At 44.6% G+C, this 23,992-nt stretch overlaps 1 protein-coding gene across 1 annotated transcript in view; it reads left to right on the top strand.

Moving 5' to 3' along the window:
* LOC309657189 (uncharacterized protein) overlaps positions 1-23,992 on the top strand; it is a 357,540-nt gene that overhangs the window by 320,254 nt on the left and 13,294 nt on the right. Inside the window, exons 11-12 of the mRNA XM_082454336.1 lie at positions 16,568-16,734; positions 21,185-21,329. The gene's annotated coding sequence lies outside the window, so the exon portion shown is untranslated. The remainder of the gene's footprint in view (positions 1-16,567; positions 16,735-21,184; positions 21,330-23,992) is intronic.

The raw sequence follows: 23,992 nt of genomic DNA, 5'->3' as shown, positions 1-23,992 counted from the left end.
CACAGTTAATAAGGTCCTGATGGTCTTAGTTAATGGTGTGTCATCTGGACCCTCCCATGGAACAGTATCCTGTGATCCGCTGGCCTCACATAGTGGATCCACTCCAGCATTCAGCTTCTTTACTCCTCCCTCTCCTGTCTTTTAGAGCAAATCAGGCATTTCCACTTTGTTCAGCGTGGCTCACTCACTGTCTCCAGCCTCCTAAGAGCTATTGGATTTCTTGTCTCTTGCTATGGAACAAACCCCCTAAAACTTGGTGGCTTCAAACAACAAATACACATTATTTCACAGTTGTTAGGGGTCAGGTCGGAAGTGGCTTAGCTGAATGGTTCTGGCTCAGGGGCGCTCATGAGGTTGCAGTCAAGGTGTCAGCCGGGGCTGCATTGTCTGAAGCCTCGGTTGGCGGTGGAGGGGCTGCTCCCAAGGAGACTCACTCCCGTGGCTGGCAGTTGGTGCTGGCTGGGATGTCGTGGTTCTCTTCCACATGACCTCTCATCCTCCAGGACCTCCCTTCTCCATGTGGCTTCTCCTGCAAGACAGTCTGGACATCTCTACATGGTGGCTGGACTCTGTGAGAGAAGGAAAAAGTGTGTGTTCAGGAAGAAAGGAGAAAGAGAACCGGAAGGAGAGAGAGAAAGGCTAAGACTTAAGCCAACCTAATCATGGAAGTACCATCCCATCACTTCTGCCATAGTCTACTTGGTAGAAGTGAGTCATAAGTCCAGCCTGTAGGGAAGGGATTGCACAGGGGCATGAGTACCAGGAGGCAGGGGGCATGGGGGCCCTCTTGGAGGCTGCCTACTATAGCTACCCTAGCAGTAAGTTTGCCTTGACCCCTGGGGTACTGGACAGGAAGTATTAACTCCCATGTACCAAGAAAGTATCTCCAAGTCAAAATATTTAGAGTCCCATGTTCTTACCCTTTGGTCAGGAACCCTCCAATCGAATCCCTGAGGTCTCCAGCTCCTGCTGGCACATGCTAGCTAAGTCTTACAGCTCTCATCGTACAGCCTCTTTCCTCCCTTATCAGGCCCAGCACATCCTGGAATTTAATCCTTATTAGCGAAAGGTGAGCGCAGCTCCCGAGAGGCTTTGTGGGGAGAAGCCTCTGCAAGACCATCCAGCACAGGGAAGTGCTAACTCTTACTAGAAAGAGGTGAGCTACCTCTGCGGAGGCACCTCCTAGAGCATCTGTCCAGATGTCCCCATCCCACCATTTCAGGGGCCAGATTTTCCAGCCAGGGTTTGGCCTTCGCACAACAGCTAGCCTAGGCTGAGCTTTTGAATGCCTCTAGAACTCTGAAACTCAGACAGTCAAGTCCTGCTTCAGTTCCTCGGCTGTGTTAGCTTTTCTACTGCAGGAAATAAGGGCCTCTTTGTAAACTACCAAATAAACCCTCTGGCTCTCACAGTTAGCCTTTAACTGTTTGTTTAACTGTTTGTTAAGGACCCTGGGTTTCTCTTCCCTGGCTGCCCTTCAAGACAACTTAGCAATAACCAGCTAACTCTGCCCTTCTTGTAGATACTAACCCTCCCCCCAGTATCATTCAAATTCCTCGACCTGTCAGGCTGTTCCCTTCCACCAGGACACCTCCCCAGGCCACCACCAGTGAAACTCAGCCACTAGGCTGCCACCTTGTGCCAGTGATTCTCTGTGCCCCCTATTCTACTCAGGATGATGTCCTCAGCCTTCCTGGTGGTGAGTGAGGCAGGCCCCAAGCCCCATCTTTCTGCCTGCCTTCTCAACCATTCTGTGCTAGTTTGGGTTCTCTGAGAAGCAGATGCCAAGATGTGATGAAGTGCAAGAGATTATTTGCGGAAAAGGGAGGGAGCAGAATTGGGCAGGGAGTGTCTTCAGACTGTTCTGCTGGTCTGATAGCTGTTTAAGGAGACCTGGGGAAGGATGATTGTTAGGAATGAGACTCAGACCACAGCGTGGTTCTAAGAAAGCTTCAGCCAGGCCAATGGAGGGTCCTTCAGCCAGAGTTAGAGTCGTGGGCTAGGACCCCACCATGCTCAGTCATTGCTGGGAGTGGCTCTGGAAAGTGCCTGGGCACCAACCCTGGGGAGGATTCAGAGGGGCTGTCAGTCAACTCCACACCCGACCCCTCCCCAGCTTCTGGAAGCAGCAGCAGGGCTGAGCAGCCTTTTTTAAAAAATTTTTTATTGGGGTATAGTTGACTTACAATGTTGTGTTAGTTTCAGATGTACAGCAGTGAATCAGTTATACATATACATATATCCACTTCTTTTTTAGATTCGTTTCCCATATAGGCCATTACAGAGTATTGAGTAGAGTTCCCTGTGCTGTACAATAGGACACTGAGCAGCCTTTTGATGGCCCCCAGTCCACAAGTGCCCCGACTACCAAGAACTCCATTGACTAAGCCTGTTAACTGAGCCTGGTGAGAATATGTAATTACCCTGAACTGCCAAGTATCTGACATTGAGGCCACTTCTGCCCTAGAAGCTCAGCCCGTCTTGGGCTGCCCCCACCCCTCCTCACTGGCCCTGGGCGCAGGCCTAGTTTCACGAATAAAAACTGGTAGCACATGGGATTGTGGAGAGGCGGGCAGAGACAGAGTGGGGCACATATGGCATCCTTGGAGAGTCTTCTCTAGGATTTACTGGTCAGGCCCAAAGAAAGCTGGGATGGGGAAGCTCCCTCAGCGGCCAAGCCGATTCCTCAGGCCCCAGCCAGAGACTTGCGTTGTGATGTGATGGGGTCCCAGCTATTTCCTGCCCTGCCTTTGTGTCTGAACTTCCATCACTGGAGTCATTCCTTTGTCCAAAACATAATCATCCCTAGGCTCCTCTTTTTAAATGCTATTGCTCACCCTCATCCCCATCCTGCCCTCACTTCCCAAGAAGGAAGTGATTAAATCTCAAATGCTCCCTTATGAACTCCTTTTCCTGGATCTTTCCTCCATCCAGGAAAAACCCTGGGCAGTAGGGCTGCACTGGGGGTGCAGTGAGGAGTGTGGTTAGGGCAGCAGATGGGAAGCCCCAATGATTTAAAAAAAAAAAAAATGATACACTGCGTAATAGACTGATGTTCCTTGCTAGAAAGGTGCAAGTGATCATATTTCTTTCTATGGGGTATTTGCCCACTTCACCTGCCTCCAGGTATTCTAGGGAGAGATCTTTGTGTCTTTGAGGCAAGAAAACAACCTTTAATATGCAGTGGGTAGGGAGGAACTGCTAAGATCAGGCAGTGTTTCTGTCGCCTTTGGTGCCTCCAGCAGGTGCTGGGGGAGGGGAGGACTCGGGCCAGCTCACTCCACCTCAGTGCTTTCGTGTTGTAACCTCTTCAGGGTGAAAATTATCCCAGCCCAAACCTCTAGAGGAAAGCAATCCCCCACCCCCTTCCCTTGCCCTGCAGACGTGCAGGACTGAACACCTTGTTCCACCCGGAGAGCAGACTCGGGGATTGTTCTCATCCACAGACAGGCAGGCAGCCCGCTCTTGCTTGTTTCCAGAAGCAAGACAAAGAACCGATGCAGAAAGCCCTAGCCAGGGGATTAGCTTTTGGTCAGGAGTTCACAAGCCTCGCAGGCAGAGGGGGTAAGGGCAGGGGTGCAGGTCTCAAGGGGACTGACCTCAAAGTGGAGCCGCCTCTGGGTGGTGAGGAGCAGAGAGCCCCATACTCTGCCACGTACCCCAGAGGGACCTGGAGCTGGCTGCCAAGCATCTCTGGACCTCGGCTTCTAAATCTGTTAGTAGATGGATAGATAGATAGATAGATAGATAATAGATTAAATAGATAATAGAAAATGATAGGTAGTAATGATAAATAATAATGATAACTATTAATAGATAGTGACAACTAGATAATGATGGTAGATAGATAGATAGATAGATAATAGATAATAATAGCACCTCCCTCATAGCCTTGTTTTGAGGTTTAAGGGGAGTAAGGGTCAAAAAGTGCCCAGGCCAGGCCTGGCATTCTAAAGTCTTAATAAATGAAGGTTGCTGTAAGTGTGGGTATTTCTTTAGTAGGTATTGGAGCAACAAGTGGAGTGTTTCCAGAACTCACATGCATCTGAAATGTCCCATCGCTTCCTAATTTTTAAAAAATCAAATGAAATCCAACTCTAAGCCCCCATTCCATCAGACTTTCAGGAGACTCAGTGTCAGTTATTATTCCGGGTGTCACAGGGTGCCCGGATGTGAGGGAGATGCCGATAGGGGACACAAGGACTGATGCATGCGTCTTGTCCAGTTTCAGGTGAGCATTTGACGTCTGCGGACCCTGCACTTCCATGCCTCTAGGGCACAGGGCCAGCCTTCACACCTGTCTCCAGGAGCCTACCACAAAGCTCTCCCCGCCACCCCATCCTGCAACTCCCAGGTCTCCAGGTGACCCCAGAGAATGTCTCCAGGGCCTCATCACCCCCCAACCTGCGGTCCTGCTCCTCCTCTCCCCATCAAAGCCAGGCCGCTCACCCTTCCAGCCCCCTGAGTCCCCTACCATCTGCTCTTCAACATGGTAAGATCTTCATGAAAGAGAATGGCAGGCTGGCTTCAGGCAGCTTCTGCTTATAGCTCCACATCACAGATTCCCCGATGGCGGGGCGGTGGGGAGAGCGGAGGGTTTAAGAGACTGAAATGCACATTTATTGACTTATTTATTCAAGAAATCTTGTCCGTGTGCCAGGTGCCACTGTAGTCCCTGAGATTCGTTCGTGAACAAGTTTCCTCTCTCCAGAAGCTCAATCCTGGTGCGGGGAGGAGGAGTCAGGTGATAAGTGTATAAACACACATAGACGGTGATTTTGCCCAGTGGTACCGTGCTAGAAAGTGATAGAATAGAGAATGGGGCGGGAGGATGAACAGTTGGTTGGGTGGTTGAGGAAGGCCTCTCCAGGAAGGTGAGGTCTGAGCAGAGCCTCACATGCTAGGAAGCCAGCCAGGCACAGATGCGGGCAGGGGCAGTCCAGGTGGACGGAACAGCCCTGCAGCAGGATGATGGTGCAAAAGGAGGCCGGAGAAGCAACGGGAGGCCAGATCGTGACCTTTCAGGCCATGGCTGGGAGAGTGGATTTGACTTGAATTCCAGCGGGAAGTGCTAAGAGAAGATTTGAAGCAGAGCAGTAACATAGTCTGATTTATAGTTTTAAAAGATAACTTTGGCTGCTGGGTGGAGGACAGTTTGTATGGGGGCCTAAGTGGGAGCAGAAAAGCATGAAGAAGCTGTCTGCGTGGTATCGGGGAGACCAGGGCTCCTGCAATAAAGCAGCGGAAGCAGTGTTCTCTGGCCACATGGCTGCCTCAGTGCTTTGATACTACAGCAGCATGGCTTTCTGTCCCCCTTCCGGTAGACATGTTAATTCTCCTCTTTTTATTTAGGAATAAACACATGAAGTTTCCTGCCAAGTTATTTTAAATGTTATCCTCTGTCACAGTCAGATGAATTTGTGCTTATGGGTAGACGTGTATTCTTATGCTGGGCTCTTTCTCTTCTCCACCTTCCATTCCTGTTTCGTGTTTCAGAGCCTTACTCATTCATCCTCCTCTTCTCTCTTCCTTTATGTCCTTATAAGGTATGAATTTGGTCAAATCTTGCCCCATTTCTGTGTCAATTCCTCTTTGTACTGTTAAAATATAAATGGAGCCATATTAAAATTTTTGAGAGTTTATTTGAGCAAAAATCATTTCAGATCAGGCAGGGCCCATCCAGAAGTGGTTAGGAGCGCTCCTCTGACAGGGGCTAGGGAGAGACTTACGGAGAGAAAATGTGGAAGCAAAGAAAAGAAGTTCTTTGATTGGCTGTAGCTTAAAGCCTAGTTGGCTGTTTGTGATTGGTTGTCCTTAGGTTTTGATTTCGTAAGCTTGAGGTACTTCTAGGCTTAGATTTTGGTTTGCTTACGTAGGCCGTCACATCATGGCATTAGAACCATCTCAGTCGAATGGCCTCCTTGTTTAATTCATTTAATAGTATCCTTTGATGTTCTGCAGTGGGGAAGGGCATCAAAGGTAGAATGAAGATTGCTACAATAAAAATCAGGCATACTTAGTTGTAATCATGCATTTCTTAAGCATTTACTGTGAGTCAGGCACCAAGCTAAAAATTTGCTTCATTTAATTTCTCATGGCAACCTATGAAGTGGGTATTGGTTTTGTCCCTGTTTTACAGAAGAAGAAAAGCTCTGGAAAAGTAAGCACATTTCCCCCAGGGCTCGTACTAGAGTGAGTGGCGGTGCCAGCATTCAGACCCAGGCTATCTGATTCCAATGTGCCCTCTTGATTAAACCTCTCACTCCTTCCTGCGCCGTGGTGGGTTGTTTTAGGCTTGGCTAATGAACCCAATTTGAAATTAGAAGGATGTGGGGCTATGTGAGCATAGAGTGCAGTTCCCTTCTCTGCACCTAAGTGAAATAAACAACGTGCAAATTCAAGTCTGAATGCAAATAAGCACCTATTTGTTTTCCGAGTCAACCATTCAAGCATTTTCCGTAGCAAGTCTGTGGCTTTCTGGGTCGGACTAGGACTCGATTGAATGTGATGTTGCTGTCAGTCCAGATCTGTGCCTACACGTGTGTCACGGTCCCCGGAGGCCACACAACACTTAGATGTAGCCCAGCAAAGCCTCTTGCCCACTGTACCTTCCCCCCAAGAGCACAGAGCTGGTGCAGCTGCCTAGCCCGTCCTAGCCTAATGACTTTCTTCATTTTCCTCCCTTTTGTTAATGATATTTGGCCATCACACACACACATACACACACTAAATAGAATTAGGATGTACTGGAAAATGTGACTTCTGTATAGGAAGTTAAAAATCCAAAAATTGCCATCTGGATTTTATGTCTTCTTACACAGTAAGGCTGCCTCTCGAGACGGCACATTTTTGGGGGCTGCTTGGCAGCATCGTTGCAGCTAGCTTCCTCTCCATCCTTCCTGCTCCCAGCTGCTGTGTCCAGCTCTGTAGCTTGTGGGGTAGGAAATAGGTCAGTGGATACAGAATCCAAGGCTGTGCCTTCTTGTTCTCTGACTGTGACCGCTGATGGGCCAGGATGCTTCTCTCTGTCTTTGCTCAGGCTACCACGAAGGCTTCTTTTCTCTTCTTTGAAATCTTAATGAGGGACTTCCTTGGTGGCACAGTGGTTAAGGATCTGCCTGCCAGTGCAGGGGCCATGGGTTCGAGCCCTGGTCCCGGAAGATCCCACATGGCGCAGAGCAACTAAGCCCGCGTGCCACAACTACTGAGCCTGCGTGCTGCAACTACTGAAGCCTGCTTGCCTAGAGCCCATGCTGTGCAACAAGAGAAGCCACTGTAATGAGAAACCCGCACACTGCAACTAAGAGTAGCCCCCGCTTGCCACAACTAGAGAAAGCTCGGGCGCAGCAGCAAAGACCCAATGCAGCCAAAAAAAAAAAAAAAAACTTAATGAAACCATCCTCTAGCAAAGTCTGGCCCTCATTCTCTGCATAGACAGCCCTTAATTGTTTCACATATTTTATGAAAGCTGATACAGCTTCCCAGAGGAAGGCAAGCAAGGAGAGGGTAAGCATAAGCTCTCACTAAATGCTAACCATTACTACTACCACTGCTACCACTGGTAAAATCCCTGATGCAGTTTCCATGCCTTGTAAGTCTCTTATATTTCTAGAAGAGTGCTGGGTACACAATAGACATTTATTAAACACTTAGTGGCCTAGCTGTATGCTTCTGTGTCACTACCTGTAAAATACTCATCGGTGTTTCCCAAACTTCAGTCATTTCCTCATTACCTTTGCGTATTGGTATACCATCTGTATAATTGTTTTTTTCACTATTCTTCTTTAAATCCATGGATCACTTTGGTTTTACTTGATTTCTTTTACAATTTATTTATTACATCACTTTCACAAATGGAAAAACAACATCTCATGCATTAAGTAAAAGGGAACTTTAAACCTAATTTATAACTATTAAAAAAAAAGTTTGTCCATTTGCCATCCAAAGACTTCTCTTATATCACCTACGAAATAGGATATTGATGTCTGAGCTTTACTTGAAGGAGGCTGTAGCAGAGGTTCATTGCCCTTTAGACCTTACTTCTTCCTTGTGCTCTAGACCTTTCTGACTGCCAGGATCTGCACCTGTGTACTTGAGGGCTTTGTCCAGGACCATAGAAAGCCACCCATGCCTCTGCCCTGCTCTGTGGGCTCTCAGGGAATTCACATCCCTGAGAGTAGCCTCAACCAATGATGATGGAAATTGGTATAAAATTACCATAGCTCCCTCACCCCTCTGGTGGGCTACTTCTGAGGCATGGCTTTTATACTGTTTCTTAGAGTTTCTCTGTAGGGTTCAGTTCCAGTCACTTGCTGTAGTTGCTGACTGACCAGCATACCCCTTGTTGGCTGCTTTCCTTCCCTCTATCACCTTTACCTCCCACATCAACTAGTTGCTCTCAAATCCAGGTCTGCTTCTGGGGGAACCCAAACTCAGTCAGGGGTTGCTTGCAAATCAGGAGTCCATGGTCAAGTTTACACTCCCCAGCTGAGGTTTGCATGTGTGCTCTGCATGACTGTGCACTGTCTATGCAAATTTATTAAATCCTGAGTGGGAATAAGTGTGACCACACTTTGACAAATATTTATCCAGGTAACATGTTTCTACCAAAGCAACAATTTGAAAATATTTTCCAGGAAAAAAGAAATTGAACAAAGTCTAAACAGTTTCTAGTAGTAATGGCTCTTTCCAACACACACAAGTAAACATGAGACAAAGTTTTATTTGGAAAATGTCCTCCCATAGAGGAGGACATAGTTGAAGGAGAATAGTTGAAGGAGATGTTCACCAAATAGTAGTATCATCACCATAGTGACCATGGTTAATAATTCCAAAATTCTCACAGCTTTATCATTTGTGCTCTCATTTAACTGAACCCTCTGTATAAAAGCTGTGCCATTGTCTCCTGCAAAAACTTAGTCCAGGCGATGAAATAACAAGACAGCTTGGGTTAAAAGGGCAAGTTTACTCTGCTTTGTTGTTGATCTAGATGCTCAGCTTATTTTCTACTTTGTCTCTTCAGAGACTCCAACATTAGTGCAGTTCCTTTGAAGGACTCCTGTGTGCTTTCTTGACATTCAGACTGTTTTTTCAGTCATTGGTGGGGCCGATTAGCAATGGAATTCAATGATCACCCCCAAAATCTAGTCCAGATTTCTAGGTGCTGGGAATATAACAGCGAGCAAAGGAGAATGAGTCCCAGACTTTCTGGAGCTTATAGACTATTAATCAAACAAACAATTATAAAGCTGAAGTTCTGTGAAGGAAACGGACAGTATGTTTTGAGAGAGAAATCAAGAAAGTATTTATTTACTCGTTTGAGGATTATCAGTGGAGGTTTTATTCAGCTAGGAGTAACAGAAATCCAATGAACAGTAGCTTAAACAATTTAGGGTTTGTCTCTTCCCATTGGAGGATGAGAAGTCTGAAAGTAAATAGACCAGGGTTGGTATGGCAGCTCTTCAGTGTCATCAGAGTGTTAGGTTCCTTCTAACTTTCTGCCATCATCAGAGTATTGTCCTTGACCTCATGCTGAGCAGAAGGCTGCTGGAGTGCTGTTCGTCATGACGGAGGTCCAGGAGCAGGAAGGGTCAAATGCAAACAGGGCTAGCTTGCTTGCTGGTTGAATTGGCCTCCCTTTTAGGGAAATGTTCCAGAGGTACAGTCTTAACAGCTTCTGTTCACACCTCATTGGCTTAAACTGTGTCACGTGGCTACCCCCAGTTGCAAGGGAGGCTGGGAAACGTAGTGTTTTACTGGGAACTTCACCACCAACAAAATCAGAAGGATGCACCTAACAAGAAAGAAGGGAGAATGAATCCTGGATAGGCAACTAGCAATCTCTGCTACAGAATAAAGGTTGGAGAAAGCTCCTTTGAGGAAGTAACATCTAAGCTAATATCTAAAAATGAAGAAGGGTATCCTGTACTAACAGCAGTGGGAGAGGCATTGCAGGAAGAGAGACCAGCAATATAGGAGAGAGAGAAAGAAGGAGAGTAGGAAAGAGCTTAGCTCTCCAGGTTGAGCATCCCATCATGAGCAAGGTGAGAGGATTCTAGCCCTTATCTGGCTTCCAATGAAAGGCACGAGGACTGTAGTCAAACAATAAAAGTATGCTGAGTAGGAATATATATTTTTTTAAATTATTAGCACCTTTAATTATTATTTATTTATTTAATTAATTTATTATTATTATTTTTTGGCTGTGTTGGGTCTTCGTTTCTGTGCGAGGGCTTTCTCTAGTTGTGGCAAGCGGGGGCCACTCTTCATCGTGGTGCGCAGGCCTCTCACTATCGCGGCCTCTCTTGTTGCGGAGCACAGGCTCCAGACGCGCAGGCTCAGTAGTTGTGGCTCACGGGCCTAGTTGCTCCGCGGCATGTGGGATCTTCCCAGACCAGGGCTCAAACCCGTGTCCCCTGCATTAGCAGGCAGATTCTCAACCACTGCGCCACCAGGGAAGCCCCTGAGTAGGAATATTAAACGACTGTTCTCAGAAAGAGAATATTACGTATCATCACTCCTCCATGACTCATGCCTTCCCAAATATCTTCAGTTTTGAGCACTTAGTACTTTTTCCACCAGAAGTATGAAATGGTGGTCCCTCTTCCTGCCAAACTTCACGTCAGCTTTGTTCTGGGCGTAGGAAAAAAAGAAATCCTGTTTCCTGTCCTTTGTTTCCTGGCTGCAGCCTCTGGTTCCGCCCCCTTCTTGGTCTCACAGTATCTATTTCCGCCTGAGGCTCTCAAACAAGCCCACAGATCCCTTTTCTCTTCCACAGTTACTAGTTAGTCACACAGAATTATCAAAGTGGAAAATAACTTCTCTCTCTTTGTGAGGTTTTTTTTTTTCCCCTTGGATCTTTTTGTTTTGCTTTATTCTTAGGTTAATTTCCCAGGCTCTTCTTTGCAAAGCCAGGAAGAAACTAAGCAGGTGTTGAGGGCCTGGTTCTCCTGGGGAATATACTGGAGCAACGTTGGTTCAAGACCCGAAATGATATAATCAGGTCACTGGCAACAAAACGAAGACAAGGAAAACTCCAGGGTTTTCCATCTTGGGTGTGGAAATTGAGATCTAACACTATGGCCAGGAGGGGGAGTAAAGGGTACCTTGTCTAAGAGAACAGCTTCTGGGTTTGTATAAGTTCTCCCATTTCTAGGCTGGCCGACTTTCGATAAAGTTATTTGACTGTTCTAAAGTTTGTTTTTTGCATTTGTAGAAGAGGAGATAATAGTTCCTACCTCATCGAGTTGTGAGGATTAAATAAAACAATGAAAGTAAAGTGCTTGTTGAGTGCCACATTGAAAGCCCTCAACAAATGATCATCATTATTATTACTAGTGAGATTTAGATTGGGTGCATTTTTAATTAAAATAATAAATAATGTTATTGATTCCAACAATGAGAAGAAAATATATGGAAGGTTCCTCATTCCTTCATGGAGAGGCTGGCTTGGGAATCGAGGACATGTACAAGATTGGTATCACCCTGAGCCCTTTCTCTATCATGAACTCCTTAGAGTGAGGGTTACTTAGCCTGGATGATATATCCAAACGTGTTCTCAGTTTGAGGTCAGTCCCAGCTATCCAACTCCCCTGGGCAGTGCCAGAGGATGAGGGAGAGAGAGCCTGCTCTGGGTTCTCTCTAGGATGTCAGTGGACTAGTCTATAGGTAAATGAGAATTCCAGATTTAGGAATTGTGTTTCTCACTCTCACGATGGCAGATAAATCTCTTTGATCTCTTTTGGAAAGGTCTGTTTGAATCTTTACGCTGGTCTGTTAAAACTCTTCTGACGTTGACTGATTTTCAGAGCTTCATTTCTCCATCCCACCAAACCACTAGCTTCTGGAAATTAATTGTTGACCAAGATGAGAGGATTTAAGCATGGCACCACGAGTATGCCTGTTTTCCATGTCACCTGCATTTAGATCTTTGCTGTGTCAGTTGGGATAAGCTAGGTTGTGCTCTAGAATCCAGTGGTCGTAAAATCTCTGTGGCTTCAAACAACAAAAGGTTGTTTTGCTCACACTACACATCCAGATCAATCTCAGCTGACCCTGGCAGGGAGAAGGGGGACATATAAAATCATGTTCTGATTCTTAAAGAGTACTGCCCACATTTCAGTAGCTCAAGTAGGTCCAGGTAACCACACCTAACTTTAGAAAAGAGTTCTCTCGTCCCTGTGTTAGGATTTTTCCCACTCAAATGGGCCTACCTGTAGCCAGTGTGATCTAGTGGGTTTCTTGAACCTTTGAAATCATCTGGCTTGAAATTTTCAAGGACTGACCAGTGATCTAATGAAAATGAGGGAGGATAGGAGTTTTGAAATGCCCATTAAGAGTCCCTTTTGAGAAGGCAGTAATGTTTCATCTTTGCACTATGTTCAAAATCAAACCTGTTCCATGCCTCACATTTGAGCCTTGAAATGGAAACAGAAAGTTTGGGCCATAAAACTGTCAAGGTTTGTGCAATACCAATGGTTATTTTCCTTGAGAAATGATCAAAGCAATCTTTGTAAGGGTAATAGATTTAGTTTATTGAAACTTTCCCAAGGGAGAGTTCAGGACAGAAGTGTTATGATAAATATGTCCATGTAGCTTCATTGCCTTATTCCCAGTTAATTCTGCTCATAATTTAGAAGTTGAGAAAGTAATCTACATGGTTGAAGGATGACTTCAGATCACACCTGCCACTTAAAAACACCAAGAGCACACACTGGAGTTTTGGACTGTTTTGAATGAAATGTGTAAGTGGAGCCAGCAGAGATATTACTATTCCTAAGTCACAGTTTACTGCCTACCTATCACGTGCCTTGCACTGGGCAAATCATTCTGTACACATTATCACATTATCATTCTCCCAACAACAGGCAAGACTGCTGAAGCTTTGGGAGCTTACAGTGTTCTGCCCAAGGTCACTTGGCTGGTACAGGGCCCAGCCAAAGGCCTGAATCCAAAGGCCAAACTCTGAATTAATAGCAGGGAATGAACAAGACTCTACTGAGGGCACCGTATAGACTTGGTGGGAAATTTTAGTTGGTTGTTTATGTCCTTATTTGGCTGTTTTCTACATTTGAGGAACTGAGGCACAAAAGGATATAAGTGGGTCTTATATCTACCAAAGATCAGCTCTAGTTCTGAAAGTAATAAAATAACATTACGCTCCCAGTCCTCAACAGAGAGCATGATAGCTGGATTTGAGCATTTTGTGCGCTAACCAGCCCTGGAAAAAGTGTGATTGATACTTCAGCCTTTAGCTTATACTTCCCCTTTCAGATTTTTAGAAACTTCCACTCCTCATAAACTCAAGCTGAAGCATGACTGTGCCTAAAAGATGGAAGAGAAAGAGCTTCCAAGGGTCCCAAGTTCAGAATCATCTGATGCTGTTTAAAGGCTTAACCAAACTTTTACATTGGCTGAATTTTCTAGGGGTACCTGAATTTTCTATTTCCTGGGAAGGGGCTTCTTGACACTAGCCCTTCTTTCTCCTAACCCCGTGCTGGTCCCTAGGTCTGAAGACCCTACAAAATAGTTGTTGGTTCCACAATAATTTTTTGAGCACTTCCTCCATGCTAGACATGTGTGGTGAAACCGTGTTGGACAAAACATAGTTCCTATCTTCCAGTACTTTATAGTCAGGATATAGAACATGACACAAACAGTGAGTTCAATTGCCATTGTATTTGAGATGCAGTGCCTCATTTAATACTCTTTCCAATGATGCTTTGGACTAAGCAGGCACCTTCCATTTAAGGCAATAGGGCACAGTGGAAGGAAGGCTTGGGAATAGATAGGGACACACAGATAATAAATGATTAAGTGATTCTATTGCCAACTAGCCCTATTGTTTAACCTTACTGAATTCAGTTTTCCCCTCTGTAAAATGGGGATAATAATATAACTATGAAGGGCCGTTACAAGGATTAAATGAGGTAATGCATGTAAAACATCCAGCGTCATGCCTGGTTCACAGGAAGTGCTCAATAACTGTTAGCTAGAATCATAAGAATGAAGATGTCAACAAAGGCAAGAGATAGTAATAACTGTAACAATGAGATGGGATAGAAATAAAATAGAGGCTGCTGAGAGGAAAGGGTTCAACCACTAAACCGCTAAAGCTGTTTCCTCTGTGGTAGTTATGCCTTAAAATGCATATTTGGATGCAATTTCCAGCCTTCTTTTAAGTACTTAAAGTGTAGGCCTTTTCTTAAATTTGTGTGTAAAGGTTGAGATGCAGCTGAAGGAGAGATGGTTTAAATGGAAACCAAGCTCTTTTCCTTTTTCTCTTTTCTTTTCCTTCCCTGAGGTCCAGAACAATGAACCTCGTTTAGATAAAGAGTGTTTACCTAAAGCCTGTTTGCATTTAAGATATTTCAGCAAGACAGTGAATAATCTCTTATCTTATTGAGGAGGTTTTACTGTCATTACTGGAACAAAGATGTCATTATTAAAATAAACTCGACTTCCCATAGAATGGTCACTTTAGTTAAAAGAGGATTATTCATAATGGCTTTATAAGAATGGAAGCTATGACATCATTATCATATAGAGCACTATCAAAGATCTCGATTCTAAGAAACAGGATTCCTTGGTGGCAAGCAACAGAACCAACTGTGGCTCATTTAACCAAAAAAAAGAAAGAACTTATTAGAAGGGTATGGGGTTGCTCATAGATGCCAAGGAAAAGCTGGCGAACCAGGTTTCTGAAAGCACAGGAACCAGAATAGCTCAGGGAGCAGGGTCCTTGGTCACCCCTACCAGATGAATCAACTTCACTTATTTTCAGTCTCTGCTTCATTTGTCCCAAGATTTAATTCCCTGGGAGAGAAAGTCTGGTTGGCCAAACTTAGGTCTTGGGCCTACAGGTCAGCCAGGGGGCATAGGAACTCCTTGATTGGTATTCCCACCAAGCCTACCTGCAGTGGGAGAGGGGTTGTTAGTCCCAGGAGAAACTGAGGTGCTGCCACCACAAACGGGACTAGATTATGGGAAGGCAACAAGAGTTTTACGACACAGAGAGCCTCTGGGGAAGATATGTTATGGAGGGATCATCACCACATGACTTAATGGGGAAACTGAGGCCCTGAATGAAAGTAGTTTGCCTGAGGGGTCACATGTAACACCAGAAATGAAACGTTCTGACTCCTGCCAGCCATATGGGAATTTCTTCCTTATTCTGTCCAGCTTGCTAAAGCAATGGTTCAGAGACCTGGCAGTGTCTCAGGATTACCTGTGGAACTTGTTAAAAATAGAGGAGCTGGGTTTGGCATGGGGCTGGTGCCTCTGTATTTTTAATAAGCTTCTCATCTGATTCTGTTTACAACCAACTTGGAGGCCCACTACACCAAGTCTCCACAGGCTCCAGTATAGAAGAGGAACATTGTAGAACTAAAAATGGAAGAAAGTGATTTTAGGGAAAAGATTCAGGTTTGTTGATAAAAATGTTTGAGGTCCAGTTAGTGTTAGCTATCTTCATGGTTGGGGGTTTGGGGCATGTGAGGACAGGGAGGATTCTTCCGTGTTTATGACGAGCCTAGGCCAACTGGATCAGGAGGTTAGGCTGTTGTCCCAGGAAGCACTTGCAATCGAGCCCCGGAGACAGAGGGCTGGGGCCCCTCTGGGGCTGTCCTGACTATCTGTGGTGCTGCAGGAGAAGGATCAGATTATGTGGGTAGATTACCCAAGTGCTAAGATCTGGAGCGCAGAAAAGGGTTGGGAAAAAGGCCTGAGCTGGCACAGACAGGAAAGGGATCTGTTACCTTTATCTTTTTGTCTCATCACAACTGATGACAGGCCAACCTAAGTCTCTTAACCAACTTGGAACATGGAGGAGAAGGAGGAATGCTATTCTTCTGCTGGGAATCTGCATTCCTCCACTTTTCACCTGGCTACTCATATCCATCCTCCAGATCCTTGCTTAAAGATCGTCCTCCTTCCTGGTCCCCCTAATCTAACTAGGCCCCCTGCTGTTCTCTCTTGTGGGCACCTGTTCTTTTCCGGGGCCAGTTTCTTGGCCGTGCAACCTGGGCAAACATACAGGGCCCTGTACTTAGAGGGACTCCATGCTTAGTTTAATGCTCTGCTGTTGCCATCTTGAAATTCTTCATAATTTTTGAACAAGGGACTCTCCATTTTCATTTTGACTGAGTTTTGCTGATTATATAGCTGGCCCTGTTCTTTCCTTTCCTTAAACTTAGCACCATTTAATTGCAGTAGCTCTAACATCTAGCTCGATGCCTACCACTATAGTATAGGTTTGCTAAATATTAACTTTAACCATTCGAAATTATTGTTATTTATGTTTGACTTATTAAAAAAAACATTCATATGGTTCAACCTAAAATACTCTGGATGGATGAATAAATGAATGATAGGAAGAAGAAAGATACCTTGAACACAGTGGGTTGCTGACCCAATATCTACTTCCTTCCTTCCTACCTTTCTTCCACCAGTTTTGATCAAGTGTCCATCCTTTCCCTAGTGGCTCAGAGGAGGAGACTCCATCCCTAATTCCAGGGCAGATCCTGATCCATCTGCGTATTCTTTCTCCTAAGAACCATCTTTCTTCTAGACATTGTCAGGTTTGAAAGAGACTCCAGGAACTGCTGCAGCCATCTGCCAGCTTAACAAGGAAACCAACTCAAAGCAGAGAGCAGAGGCCAAGGAATTTCAGGAAAGCAGAGCCAGGATATGTTGTGGATGGACCCTAATCTACCCCTGAACTTCTTATTACGTGAGGTAATAAAATTTCTGTACTGTTTGTTTTAGTCATCTATTGCTGTGAAACAATTATCCCAAAATGGAGTGGCTTACAACAGCACCCATTTTATTACAGTTCACAGTTTGTGGGCCAGGAAGCCAAGGAGGTGATTCTTCTGTTCCATGTAGCATCCACTGAGGTCACTCAGTGGTGTTCAGCTGGCCGATGGCCTATCTGAAGAGTCTAGGATGGCTTCCCTCATATTTGGCATCTTGGTGTTGATGGCTCGAAGTTTAGGTTCAGCTGGAACCTTCAACCAGAGCATGTCCATGTGGACTTTCCTGCGTGGCCATCCAAGGTGGTCAGACTTCTTGCACGAGATGCAGGGCTCCAAAAGTGTTGTAAGAGGCAGAAAGTGGAAGATGCCAGGCTCTTCAGGCCCAAGCCTGCACTGGCACAGGATCATTTCTATCATGTACTGTGGGTCAGAGCAGGCACAAAGCCCACCCAGCTTCAAAAAGGGATGACATAGCTTCTACCTCTTGATGGGAAAAGTACCAAAGAGTTTATGGCTATCGCTAATCCTCCGTGTTACATAAGTCAACTGGAAATAGGTTTTCTGTTATTTACAGTCAAAAGGATCAGAAATCATTAAAGAAATTCAAGGTTCTCTCAAGCCTGGGAAGGTATTTCTTCCTGTTCCTCTAATATAGCAGTCTGTAAACTTTTTCGCAAAGAGCCAGATAGTAAATGTTTTAAGTTTTACAGGGCACACAACCTCTGTTGCAACTACTTGGCTTTGCCAATGATGTATGAAACCAGCCATGGAAAATATATAAATGAATGAGATGTGTTCCAATAAATTTTTACTTATGATCACTGAAATTAGAATTTTGTATAATTTTCATGCGTCATGAAAATTTTTTTTTCCAACCATTTAAAAATGTAAAAGCCATTCTTAGCTTTTGAGCTATACAAATAAAGAAGGCAGGCCGAATTTGGTCCCTGGACCATATTTTACCTACCCCTACTGTAATGCAGCAAGCTTGCTGCAAGCTCAGGGCCTTCACACTTGCTGACCTTCTGTCTTGAGTACTCCTCTCCGAGGTCTTCATGTGGTTTGTACCTTCTCTTCATTTGGGTTTTTTTTTTTTTTTTTTAAATGAAGCTTCTTTCTTTCTTTCTTTCTTTTTGGCTGCGTTGGGTCTTCGTTTCTGTGCGAGGGCTTTCTCTAGTTGCGGTGAGCGGGGTCCACTCTTCATCGCGGTGCGCAGGCCTCTCACTGTCGTGGTCTCTCTTGTTGCGGAGCACAGGCTCCAGACGCGCAGGCTCAGTAGTTGTGGCTCACGGGCCCAGTTGCTCCGCGGCACGTGGGATCTTCCCAGATCAGGGCTCGAACCCGTGTCCCCTGCATTGGCAGGCAGATTCTCAACCACTGCGCCACCAGGGAAGCCCCATTTGGGTTTTAACTCAGATATTACCTCCTCAGAACAGCCTTCTCCGATCACTCTATCTAAAATAGTCCCCTAACTCTGAAACATATTATCCCCTTATATTTTCTTTTTTTTTAATGTCTTTTTATTGTGGTAAAAGTCACATAATATAAAACATACTATTTTAACCATATTTAACTGTACAGTTCAGCAACTCGAAGTACATTCACATTCACATTGTTGTGCAACTCTCATCATCATCCATCTCCCGAATTTTTCACCTTCCTAAACTGAAACTCTGTCCCCTTCAAACACTAACTCCCCATTCCCCCCCTCCACACCCCCCCTCACCCCCAGGCCCCTGGCATCTACCAGTGTACTTTCTGACTCTATGAATTTGACTATTCTAGGTACCTCGTATAAGTGGAATCAAACAGTATTTGTCTGCACTTAACGTATATTGGAATGCATTTTAAAAATTAATATATATCCTGCAAACAGATTGTACCTGTTTTTTTCCCCCTGTGCTATACAGTAGGCACTCACCAGCCAACTACTTCATATATAGCAGCGTACATACATCAATCCCAATCTCCCAATCCATCCCACCCCTCCTCTCCCGTTGGTGTCCATACCCCTTATATTTTCTTGATAGCACGTCTCATTGTCTGACGTTTTGTTCATTTATTTGTTACACTTATGTGCTACCTCTTTTTAACCTTCACTGGAGTAGGACCTAGAAGCAGGCCTCTTGCCTGTCCTATTCTCTTCTGTACACCCCTTACCTAGCACAGTGCCTGGCATGTAATAGATGCTCAATTAAATATTTGTTGAATTTGAGTTGAATGGTTACAACGCAGTGCTCTGGGGCTTGACAAGAACATGGAAGGCTACTGAATTTATACTTATTGAATGAGAGAAAGATAATTAAAGCAGAAGAAGGAGATCACCTTGTCATCTGCACTCAGAGAAGCATTGGTTCCTTTGTTATTTCCCTGTGTTTCAGGAAAAAGCCAAAGGAAAAATTCTTATCCTCTTATATAATTCTGAAGAAAGTTATTTTCCATTCTTGGCAGGTGTCTCCAAACAGGTACCTTGCCTGTTTGGAGGCAGGAAAAGGGGATACAACCTTACTTGAGGAGAGAGAGTGTCATCTTGGTAGTTGTGAAATAGTGTTTGGAAGCTAGATTCTTCTAGACCACTAAGGTATGATTTCCCAGAAATTCCCAAGATTCCTGAGGGAAAATGGCAAAGGTCCTGGGTGCCACGGCAACAGTAGAGATGACAGAGTTGGGAATCACATCAGGCTAAACTTGTCATCAGGAGAGAGGGGAAAAAAAGCAGGTACGACATTTGAGACAAGAAGACTTGAGCTCAAACAGAGTGTACCGAGTGGTGTTGGGTGGTGGCCAGAACCCAACCATTTGGCAGTGGGCTTTCCAAGCCTGGGCACAGAAGTGGCTTCCATCCAGTCCTGCCTCTACTTATTAAAACAAACAATTGGCAGGGTAGAAAGAGCCTGCTGTAGGTGAATACAATAAACAGGAAGAGTCCGTGGGAAGCAGTGAGGGCCACAGCGGTGGATCTTAGAACTTAGGGCTTTGTAAGTTCAGTGAGTTCAAGTGGTGAATAGAGCTCTGGGACACAAAGTAGAGAAATGGAGAGGGAGGCTGACGCAGGAGGTGACGGGAGGCTGACCTGAAAATGCCGAGTGTAGTGTGGATTGCATTCATAGGATGGCTGGCCGAAGGAAATGACTTTGACTTTAGACAGTTGATTTCCGGTTGGTGGGTGAAGCAGAAAGAAGAGAGGTGGTATTGTATCTCTCATGTGGACTTTTTGGTTGCAAGTGGTGGAAAAGCTAACAAAATGTTGCCAAAGTTTAAAAAGGGAATTTTTTAGTTCACGTAATTGAGAAGTGTAGCTTCAGGTGTGGCCAGATCTGGGATTTCAAAGAATGCCTTTAGTACTTAGTCTCTCTCTCTTTCTTCATCTCTCAGCAATTCTTTCCTCTGTATTAGCTTCATTCTCAGACAGGCTCGCCTCGTGATGAAGTGGTTCACATTAGCTCCTGGTGTATACCCATCCAGCTTTAAGTTCAGTAAAGAATATCTTTGGCCTGGTCTCTCTAGCAAGTCCAAGAATACTATCTCATTGCCTGATTGGTCATGTGCCCATTCTTTAGCCGGTCACTGAACCCAGGGGGTTGCAGTGTTTTATTGACCAACTCTGGGTCACACGCCCTCTCCTTGAAGCCCAGTGCAGTAAGCTCCACCCAAATGACCTGGACTAGAAATGGGGAAGAAAGTGGTTCCCCAAGAAAAACTCAGGTGCCGTTACCATAAAAATGAGTATGGATGCTGGGTAGGCAAAAAACAAAACAAAATGAAAACAATCAAAAACCAGATGGTCAGATGTCTGCAAGCAGTAATCACCACACTCACACAGAATTGACCAGAAGCCACCATCTCTATCACCAGCACATGAAAATAATACTAACTAAATGCTATCAGCAGGTCTTAGACATTCAGCTGTTCTCATACTGACAAAGTTATATCCTCTGGTTTAAATCAGCATTAGGGAGTTAACACCAAGAACAGAAACTAATCATCGTAAATGGAGAAAACAAACAGTTATGCAAAGTGATTTAAAGCAAAAGCACAGAATAGCACAAACTTGGTAATTAAATTTGGTAACTAGAAATTCAACTATTGCCCAGTAGCCCTTGGATTTCAAGGTTCCAAAACTCTAGAAAAAAAGAAATGCTCATTTTTATCTAGATTTTTCTAGAGACCTATTTCACCTTCAACTTAGAAATAACTCATGAAGCCTTTCTAATACCTGATAATGTGTGTGTACTTGGGTCCTATGTGTACCTCACTTTATTTCCATGACACCACACCCTTCCAGTCCCCCACATTTCTGACTACTCCATTTCTGTATCCTTTGCCCAACCCTGAACCAATGATGTTTTCTAGAGCTTCATTGTCGATTCCCAGATCTTCTCTTCTCACAAACTCTCACAGGGTAGCTCTTCATTCATTCTTTTCAACAGGTACCCAAGGAGAGCGTCCTTTGTGCCAGGTACTGTGCCAACCATCCTTGAAGGTTAACTCCTGATCATCCCATGTGCTAATGACACCCAACTCTCTGAAGTCCAGACCCCTCTCCCTTCAGATTCACACTTGGACATTCACAAGGTAGGTACTTTATAAATAGTTCTTGAATGATGGATAAATGAATGAATGCTTTTCCCTTAATGTTTCAAGTTCAACATACCTAACAATGAAATCATCTTCCTGCCTGATCCTATTACTACTTGTACTTGGTAATACCCTCAAGGATAGAAACCTCGGTGTTATCCTTGTCTCCTCCTTCTTGTCTCCTTCACATCAAGTTCCACTAATTTTAACTCAATATTTCTTAAGTCTGTCTCCTTCTCCCCCATCTCCCCAGCTCCTGCCCTAATTCAGACCTGCTGCACCTTCTACCTGGACGCTGCCATAGCCTCCCTACTGATCTGCCTGCCTCTAAGCGTGTTCGTGTAGCAGTCACACTCTCCTGCTTCAGTGGGTCTCTGTTGCCTATGAACAAAGATCATACTCCTTAAAATGCTAAATAAAGTTCCCTGTGTCCTGCTCTCTGACTTCCTTTCCAGTCTCACCTTAAGAGTGGTTTGCCTCGAACGTTTGTGGTTTCCTACACACAGCACAGAGATTCATGGCTTTGCTCATGCTGTACCTCCTGTTTGGAATATGACCTACCCTATACCCCCATTTCTGCACATAATTTAAGCTTCAGCTGAGGTGCCGTATCCTCTAGGAGGCCTTGTCAATCCTCTTCAGGCTGAGCTGGGTGTCCTCTGGTCGGCTTTCATAGCACACTGGGCATCCGTCTGTCATTGCACTATTAAGATCAGGTCCTCTTGCTGCCACCTGGATTCCCTTGTGAGTTCCTTGAAGACATGGGCATGTCTTGTTCATCCTTGATTCCCCAATGCCTAGCCAGTACCTGAAACACAGTAGGATTTCCATAAATGTCTGTTGAAAGTCTATGTTTCCTCTTAAGTAGAGCAGGTGTTTTAGCCTTGGTACTTTTATAGTGTGAAAAAGGCACCCCCTAAAATACTGAAAGCTAAAGGGTATGTTATTCAAGACCAAGATCAAGATCGTCAAGGGTTATCAGCAGAAACTTGGAGGTAATCTAATTTCCATTTTCTGGCCCAACAGATTAACTCCAGGCAAATGTTAAAGACCCTAAAATATTTGTGCTGATCTGATACCATGGGATCAGAGAATGACTAATTTAAAAAATCAGGCATTTCTCCAGCGTAAACAGTTTATTTACTTATAGTCAGATCTTTTAAGCCTTTTCCCAAATTTTCAGACTAATATTTTCTAAATCAATTTGAAGTCCATATGGATTGTCAACCAGTTGGAGCAGAGTGAGTTAGGGGAAAAGATGGAAATGAGATGAGAAGAGGTATCCTGGGTCAGATCATGCTTTTCCTTTACTTTGGAAAGATGGAAAACCATTGGAGGGTTTTGCTCAGAGGAGATTATTGATGCAATTTAATGTTTAATGTTCAATTTAAATCTGGCTGCTTGGAGGAGACTTAACTACAGGCAGTACGGGCAGAAGTAGAGAGACTAGTTTGGAGGCTGCTGTAATAATCTAGGCAAAAGAGGATGGTGGCTTGGACCAGCCTGGTAGCCAGGAGGTAGAAAAGTAGTCAGATTATAGGTGTATATTGAAGACTCAGTCAAGAGAATTTGGCAGTGATTAGATGTGGATTGTAGAGAGGGAAGAAAAGGACAGCTCTAAGGGTTTTGGCTTGAACAACTGCAAGGATGGATTTGCCATTGGGAAGAGCAGGTTTGGGGAGAAAATCAAGAGTTCATTTCTGGTCTCTTTTTAAGTTTGAGATGTCTATTTAGATATGTAATACAAGGAGAGTATTGAGCATTCAAGTTGTGTGTACCTGCCTGGAGTTCAGAAGAGAGGTCAAAGTGAGGATAGATATTTGAAGTTATTAGTGTGCAGATGGTATTTGCAGCCATGAGGAAGGTTGGGGTCATCTAGGAGGTGTGTATGGAGTGGAGGTTTGAGGATCAACCTGGAATGATCCAGTGTTCAGAAGTTGGGAAAATGAGGAGGAATCAGCAAAGGAAACTAAGGAGGAGAGGGACCAGTGAGAAAGGAGACCCAAGAGGCAGTGAGTGGGTGGTGACCCAGAGGCCAAGTAAAGAAAGATTATTGTGCCTGAAATAAGAAACAACCTACCAAGTTCTAATTTACCCCAAGTCTCACTGGATAGTGTATTTCTGTATGCATGCACACATGCGTGTGTGTGTGTATAATTTTTTTGGCCTGGGGTCGCCCAGCTACCATATATTTCCTTTGTTCCCTCCCCCTAGAAATTCTGAGTCCATGTGGTCCCAGACTTCATTACTGGGTCTGGGTGGTCGTGAATTTTACTAGTTCTCTTTTCCTCTTGTGGCCACTACAAGATCAGTTCACCTTCGTTTCTACACTTCTAAGGAAAGCCTGAAGCACTGAGCACCTGCCAGGGCTGCCCATTCATAAAATCATTCATTTATTCATTCGTTCATTCATTCACCAGATAGTTACTGGGAATTTACAATACACAGACACTGTCCTAGGCCCTGAGGTTACAGCCATGAACCACATAGTCGCAGCACCACCTTTGCCAACAGGGAGCTTACATTCTAGCAGAGTGGGGAGGAGTGGGAGAGAGGGAGACAATGTGTGTAGGGGGTCAACAAATAAAGAAAATAACTTCAAATTGTTATGTCTACACTGAAGAAAGCAATCAGGGGTCTGAGATGTAGAAGAACAATGA

Source organism: Balaenoptera physalus (genome assembly GCF_965194825.1).
Source record: "Balaenoptera physalus genome assembly, chromosome: 3".
NCBI lineage: Eukaryota > Metazoa > Chordata > Mammalia > Artiodactyla > Balaenopteridae > Balaenoptera > Balaenoptera physalus.
Note: the sequence above shows the minus strand (reverse complement) of the source record. Positions and strands in the feature narration are given on the sequence as shown.